The following is an 8,617-nucleotide window of genomic DNA, read 5'->3' on the forward strand; positions in this document are numbered from 1 at the left end:
AGCAGCCCTAGAGTCCTACATCCCATGGCTGCGTCTGGCAGGTGATTTGCAGAAGATCCTCGTGAAAGGCTGATGTACTCTGCTATTACTAGATACTCTGCAGCTGCCTGCAGTTATTCACAGAACAAGGTACTCACAGAGGAGCATCCCCTGCCCTAGAGGAAGGGCAGGACTTTGGGGGGGGTCCTGCAATTGTGCCACAGATCTCCATCCCCAACATCTCTGTCACCTGCACAAAGCAGGATAAACATCACTTGACATTCAGAGAGCAAATTCCCTTTGAACTAAACAAGACCAACTCCTCCAAGGTTTCAGATTCTCCATTAGGACCAGGAGAGCACACCCAAAATAAAGTACAAGTCTCCAGATTTTCTATGCTCCTCATTTTAAGCAACGCACAGCAACAGCAACATTAGGAGAAACAAACTCAAGGTTTTTCCCAAAGTGAATGACAAATGCAGTTCTAGCAACTGCAAGCTGTGAAAACAAAAAAAGAAATCTATCATAGGAAATCTCTTCTAGGGAAAATATAAATTTCCTACTGTTCCATGTACAACAGAATTCTTGTCAGGAAAGTTCCTGCTCATGTTCAATCTCGTTCCTATGAAGGTGCACCACTGTTATTTCAAGACTTGCTTCTGCATCCCCTATTCTCCTTTTTGCTAATTTTTAAGTATAGACTACTATAAGTCAGTAGCAGCTTGCCCTCTTACAGAGATTAGTGATTGATGGAAAATAAAGAAATCTTTTCAAACTTGAGCCATTTACAGAATCAGTGCAAGGATGCTGAAATAATCAGGAAGCTCTTCTATCCTCCTTCAACCACTTCACAAGCCAGAAGTACAATACAGCAATACAACACAATAGGATGTGCCCTTTGTGAGAAACGCTCGTATTTCTGCACAACAGCTCGTCTGGGAAGAAAAAAAGGAAAAAAAGAAAAGAAAAGATTAGCATAACTGACTCTCCCCCCTTCCCCTGCACCCAACTGTGAGGCTTAAAAACAAACTCACAAAAATCAACTCACTGTTACAGACACAAGGCCAACTACAATTCCTGTATACTATGCCTTGACCAGATTGATGTTGTCTTACTATTTTTTTTGGATTCTCATAAGCTGAAAAACATATAGGAAAGGGGGTTATACAGATATGCACTTTCCAAAACACTCAAGACAACAAAAAAAATCAACTATCTTCAGGCAGTGGCTCTCACCATCTCTTGCCAGGCAGGTCTCCCAAAAGTAATCCTTTGAGGACAAAGATAGAGATGATAGCGTCAAAACAAGACAAAATATTTAAGTAGTTTACCAAATTCCTGTCTCTCTCAGCCTGCAGGCAGTAGTCAAAACTAAAACCAACTTACTCAGAATTTTAGAAAACATCAAAGGAAACCCAAAACCACATGCTTTAACAAAGTTACAGTCCTCCATATAAAAACTGACACAGAGCAGCACTCCACCTCCAAGAAAGCAAACAAAATAAGGTCCACAACATGAAGAGGACGCATTCAGATAGTAAAGCGCTAAGAGCAAAGTTTGCTGCATGAAATCAAGGTATCCACAAAACCACTTCATTTTAAAATCAATTTTTGCTCTCCTTCATTCTTCTTGGCTGAGAGTTGTCTCGGCACGTACCAGGGCCAGCAAGATACAATACAAACGCATGAGATGCATCCCAATTACTGTTAGAAAAGGCTACTACTTTAAGCTGTTTAAAAATCAGACTTCCCTTCCTAATTCTGGAAAATAATCTCCTTTTTCTTCAAGGTAGGAGCAGAAATAGAAGAGGCTGTAAAGAGAGGCAGAACATGTATCCATTGTTGACATGGTTGCCTTCCTGCAGCTACCAACTGAAATGTCCATTTTTGCCTGTATTACTTTTTCCACTTCACCTGCTTTATCTGGTTAATTCATCTGTTCCTCTTTCGTCACATTTTCACAGTACAGATCTAATGGACCAGATCTGAAGGCATGCAGCACAAGCAACAGCTGGAACATTGCAACTGCCTTAGTCTGTCTTCAATTCTGATCAAAGACAAGAGGTAAGAGATGGTGGCTCGGAAAGCAGAAGTGTCAAACACATTAAAACTAAGTAAGCCTACTTTCTTCTTTCAACAATCCATACATTATTAACTTTAATAACTATTCAAAAAGGCACCGACTAGCTCTTCAAATGTACTTTTACACTCTAAAAACAGCACATCACTAACAGGTGAAAAAAGACCAGAAGAAATTATGAGATTATCCCAAATAATTGGGTTTGGCTTCCCCCCCCCAAAAAGTACTGGGAAAAAGACTGAGATTAAAATATCAGTAGTTATTAACTACAGTAAGAAGGCATTCTTGAGGAAAAGATAAAGCTTAGAGAGTTTTCCATTTGAAGTTACAAACATTCATAATGATATCTATAAGTTCAACATGTTTTTATAATTTAAATAGGATTTTACAAACCAGGGTTAAGCTGTGCCATTTCAAAAAATGAAAGAATGTACAGATTAGGAGATATCAGCAGTAACGTTTTGGTGGCAGGAGTTTCAATAATGGTGTTTTGGCTACTTACTTCCATCCTCCACAAAATAGTAATGGGATTTTAACTGTATACAAAAGAAAACTGCCAGATCTGGATTAACAATGCCACAACACACTCAAAGGAAAGCTATTTCTTAACTCCTGGATGCAAACTGAAGGCTACTGTAAGCTGCTCATTTCCCCAGGATGCCATTTTGCCTTTAAGAAAAAATTCACTGAAAAAGTTGAAACTATTATTTAACCAATTGTAACAAAAATAAAAATGAACCAAATGTGCAAGTATTCTTAAACAAGCGAGCAATCTGGAAAGATGGGGTTCACTAATACAAACAGCATTAATCAGGAACTAAGTATTCTTGAAGGTTGAGTATTTTGCAAAATATCATACCTTCGCAATGCTGCAGTTGAAAAGTTAATCCAGTATCAGCTAGAAAGACGTTGCTGGAAGTCACATTTTTATCTGTTTCCAAAGCCAAGCTTTCCTTCCCCAGGAGAAAACCTGTTCTCTAAACTCAGCTAAGTGTGCACCCAAAAGATGTGCTTGCATTAGAGTCCCCCAAAACAAAACTTAAACTCCATTTAACTTACAACTCCTTTTCTATCATTTGAACCACTTCAGTATGTTGCTTTGTCCTTTACGTGGACTAGAATAAATACTGTCCCAGACAGGAATATAAGTGGTATATTATTGAATATACTGAAAGTACACTTCCAATCCCACAAGTCTATTTCTCTTCTTAGAAGTACAGCGCACTCACATACAGCTTGAACTTTCTCTCACACATTTCAGACTTTCCCATTCTCCTGTTCCTGCAAGAAAAGAATTCACAAAAGCCTACTAACTAGCTCTTCAAGAGCAGCACTTCACAGCAATACGCAGCATAGAAATGGTTCAAAGTTTGTGGATTTTTAATTTTAATTTGCGTCTTCAAGGAAAATTTAAATAAAAGCAACAAATGCAATAACTACAAAGCAGCAACAGCAAAAGAGAGCATCCAGATGTTTACTTATCCCACAAAAACATCAACATTTTTCTAAATATAAGAGGACAAGATTTGGGGGTTTAGCCTATGCTAAAACTCTACAATATAACTTCAATGCCTTTCCCATGTCCTATCCCTTCCACATACTTAACTCTTCAAAAGTTAACCATAAGCTCTTTGGCAGAGATATGATGGATGTGTATACAGGACCATATTTGACACAACTCAAGCCTTCATTGCAATTCTTATACATTACTTCGAAACAAGTATGTTATTTGGTTTTCCTGAAACGGAGATGAAGGAGCCTGCACCAACACTGAAGCGGTGGTATTTCAGTGAGGTTAGACAGTGAGGTTAGTGGGTAATTCTGACATTCAGACTCACGTGTTCTCCCTTGTAAAGCAGCATGCACTGAGCTTCAGATGATGTACAGCTGAAGAGTGCACAAGCAATAATGCACTGCCCACCGTTCAGTTACTTTGTAAACCATTTGTGTACCTAGCACAATAAACACAAGGTACTTCCAGAAAACAAGTTTCTTTTCATCTTAGTCTAGATTTAGAAGCTCCATTTCAAATCTTCCAATGTTATTATTATCAATCACTTGAAATCTATCTCATGCTTTTAAAGACACCGTATACTAAGCTGTGCTTCAAGCCTGAAAGGTTCAGACGAAACAGCATCATTTCAGACCTACCCAACGTCAGTCTCCTGCGATACGCACTCAACACAACTGCCGCACCTTCCCTTCTCCTAAGAAAAATGTTACAGACAGGCACTTCAGCCTATGGAAATATGCAATCTGCTGGCAAGAGAGGTGATCACGTATTCTGATGCCAGCGTTTCCTCTAACTTCAGTTTATAACCTTACTCTTTTTGTAGCTTTTGCTAACAATTTCTCATTCCTTATAGATGGGAGTTAACTCTGATCCATTTGGCAGTGAGAGACTTCGGTAACTTCAGACACCTCAAGAAGGACACAAAAGAAAAGGTTTATTTGCAATTAAGACAAACATTGGTTTCAAAATTTTTAATGAAAAACATGGCAAACACATTCCATGTCTCCCCCCGTAACATTAACTTTGAGAATACCAGCATTATTCTGCTAATGCTCAAGAAAACTCAAATCCTGAGCAATCGTAGAATCATAGAATCATTTAGGTTGGAAAAGACGTTTAAGATCATCAAGTCCAATCGTAAACCTAACGCTGCCAAGTCCACCACTAAACCACATCTTTAAGTGCCACATACTCCAGTGCTGCCAGTACTGGAATGGAAATGCGTGCGCCATAACTCCCTCTACAGTCAGTAGTTCGCACAAATTCAACATGAACTATGACTTCTCCCGTAGATATGAGTAAGAACTTATTAGCAATCTACGTTCAGATCCATCACCTACGGCACAGGCCAAACTTACAAATTGAGAAGACGACTACAGAAGCAGAAACCTACAAAAGTAAGCGATGTAGAAAGTCCCTCCAGAAAACCACATAGGACCTAATTTTTATTGAGGAAATTAGAAGGCAACTCAAAAGCAGTAATTATTTGCACAGAATGCCATAAAACGTTAGAATGTATTTTCAATTCCTTGTGTTGCCTCTGTCCACAAGCTTTAATTAGAGACATCATGTTTTTAAGACAAGTAATTAACCACTTGACTGGATGACCAACAAGTGTGGAAAGCTCCCCATCACTTAGACTTTTCTGATCAAACCTGGAATATTCTCAAGGATGTATTTGCCATCACAGATCACCCTGCATTGCAGAGAGACACACTTGTTTGAATTTTTTTAGCAAGCAGTCATACATGAATCCTGTAATTGTTGGTTAACAGCTACTGAATGTAAAGAGATTGTAAAGCTGGTAGCATATCAACAGTTCACATTTCTAGTCATGAAAATGAAGGAGTGACATTCCTGGTTTTTAACTGATACAGCACAGCAGTGTACTAATAAAAAAGAAAACATTCCTTCCAGCAGAGAACCTGCACAGTGTGTCACAACAGCTCCAGGATTTGCAAAATACAAAACTCCATGAATGGAGAGGTGTAGATGCAGTGTCATAAAAGGAAGCAGAAATGCATGACAACCAGCTGGAAGCTTAATTTTTGTTTAGGTAGTGTGCATTTCCTAGAGTTGTCTCCACTTTAGTTAAGAAAACATACATAATACCACACTGGGCCAGAGACCTACAGTCCAGTTTCCAGCAATAGCAACAGCAGCATCTTTTTTTTTTTTCCTTAAGTGAAAACACCCAAGCCTGGCCATTCTCTATAGTCCATTCCCCTTATACTCCTCCAGTATCTACAGTCGTTATATAGGAATTGCAGGGGATAAATCACTGCTTAAGCCTTTTGCTGTCCTGTTATTGACCTGTCATTCATCAACACGCCTAACCCCTTTCTGAATTTGCTGTCTGCCTCTAGCCTCCTGTAGCAGCAAGTTCCAGAAATTCAATCCCCACGGTGTAATGCGGTTCTTCCTATTATCTGTTTTTACTAAGCTATCGCTTTCACCAAGTGACTCGTGGTTGTAGTACTTCAGGGTTTGGTGAAGAGTATTGTGCACTCACCTCAGCCACCGCCTTCCCGAGTTGGCAAACCTCAGACTCTTCTCCAGCCTCAGCCTTCTCTGCCCCAGACCGAACTCTCGTAGGTTTTAACCTTCTCTAACTTCACTACTTCTTTCCTGAGATGCAGAGGAGAGACTAGAGCTGTGCACACCATCAGCGTTTTATATAGCAGCAAACGATGTTCCCAACACCCTCTCCCTACTGCATGGGAGAACCTGTTTGGCTGCCGCTGTGCACTGAGCTAACGACATCAGAGAACTATCAACTGTGACTCCGCGAGCTGTAACTGCCAGCACATAGCAGCGGGTAGGTTCAGTTTGGATTATTTCTCCCCTCAAAGCTTTACGTATGCTGAAGCTACACTGATATTCACCTGCTGCCTTTTCCTCACTCGCTGGATGCTGTGAGGTCCTCCTGAAGCTCCTCACCATCAGCACAGCCCGTGCCTACCCTAATCCACAATCTGGCACATTTCACTACACAAGAACACAGCAGAAGAAAACACTTAGCTGTATTTTCCTGTACCACATTTTTACAGCAGCTAAACATACCCATCTCAAAATACTTGTATTGGTTTACACTGGATTCTGCATGGTAAAAGAAATAGAGCAAAGTTTTACATAAGAGATTATTTTCTATTTTGTACCCCAACACGTGTATGCACAACACTGACACCCACTTTGACCATGTTTTCTGCCACTCAATCGCTAAGGAAATAGGTTTTAAAAAGCTACAGTGAATTACATGTTATGCCCAAGGCAATAAACCTTAAGACAAACTAACAGGACAAATGCTTTCAAATCACAGCAACTGCCTTTTAGGACCATCACAGCAATTAAATATTGATGCTATTTTCTTTGTATAATATAAAGCAAACTACAATGACAAGTCATAGTAACACTGAAAACTAAAAGCGATATTGAAATGACTGAGATGTTGCAAAGTACTCATTTAGTAACTAGCCATGAACCCTAAAACTTCATTATTCCTTCCCTACAAGCAAGGCTAATACTGCTTCTCCTCATTTGCTGTCCTTGCAAAAGGGTGGATGCTTTTAAACATCTTTACTATCCTTTCAAAGATATAAATTCCCCATCTACCTTCACAGCGCATTCTTCTCAGTGTTTCAGTGCTTGAAATAAAAAGTCTGTGGAATAAAGTTGGACATTTTCATGAACTAAATCTGTGACCAAAAGAAAAGTGCTTATTTCCCATAACAAGTCCAGAAGCATGGTCCAAGATTTAAAAAAAAGAAAAAAAAAAGAAAAAAAAAAAACCACACCAACCACCAAAAAAAAAAAACCACCACAAAGACAAGGTGGAGAATAACAGTATTACAGAATTAACCTATTTTTATACATATATATATGCTTTTGCCTCTCGGATAATTGCTAAAATGAGAGAAAGAATATAATTTCACACTTTCTTCAAATTACAAAGAAAACACATTCTTGAAAAAATAACATGACATAAATGTGATAGAAGCAATCAACACCACAGGCTTGGGTGACTTAAGAGAGGTTTTGGTGTTCGGCTTGTGGGGTTTGTTTTGTTCTTTAATGAAACCGACATTTTGTAACTTCAAAATTACCTAGTTTGAAGATACTGCTTCATAAAAGTACTAAAGTATCACAAATTATATCTTATAAACAGTACAAAACTGCACTTTATAAAAGTGACTGTCTAAAAAACAGCCTACATTAACAAAGTACACACCGTTAATTCTTTTAAATAGCACCTACCTACAGTATTTAACATTACAGTGGGAGTTTTTATGCAACTTTTACTTGTTTTTGAAACCACTGGTTCTAAAATGCAAAATAATTTATCGAAAATTAAAATGTAACTTAGTATGCAGCAATTTTACTCAACTTCAGCCATGGAAGTGAATTTTTAAGTGAAGCTGCATTAATTCCTAAACATAGAAAATGAACAGCATATGAATAATTTATTGATGGCTTTTGCTTCATGTCAGCAGCTTTGCTGGAGGAAGTGATATTTATGAAGTCCCCCAGGACACCAAGAAGTTAAAGATGGGCAAAGAAACTGTAGGATAACATTACTACCTCTGCAGAACGATACTTCAGGTATGCAGGTGTCGCAGGCGGTTTCCCACCATGAAGGAGTTATACAATGCCAAAATTCATGGGGCTGGGAGAGGAGATCAATGAGCTTATCTCAAGAAAGTTGGTACCCTTCAAACCATTGATAAGTAGAAATAGGATCTTTTATGCATAACAGGTATTACAGGAAGGCATTATAATTTTGAATGGCTTCCAAGCTCCGCCTTAAGCATGCTCCTGCAAGATATACCTCATAACCCAGATTCAGGAGCTTCTGAAAACAGGTGGAACACGCTGCTGTGGAATGCATCTTGGGGTCTGGAAGTCCAGAAAGGTGCTGGGTGAACAGGAGGAAACGTGGCCAGAGGAAAGTGGCTAGGACAGAGCTAGGAAACAGGATGGAACAAGGGGAAAAAAACGTAACCAGGGAGGAAGACTGAGTATAAAGAGCTCACCAACTCTTCAGCAGG

The sequence above is a fragment of the Fulmarus glacialis genome, unplaced genomic scaffold (assembly GCF_000690835.1).
Source record: "Fulmarus glacialis isolate BGI_N327 unplaced genomic scaffold, ASM69083v1 scaffold1231, whole genome shotgun sequence".
NCBI lineage: Eukaryota > Metazoa > Chordata > Aves > Procellariiformes > Procellariidae > Fulmarus > Fulmarus glacialis.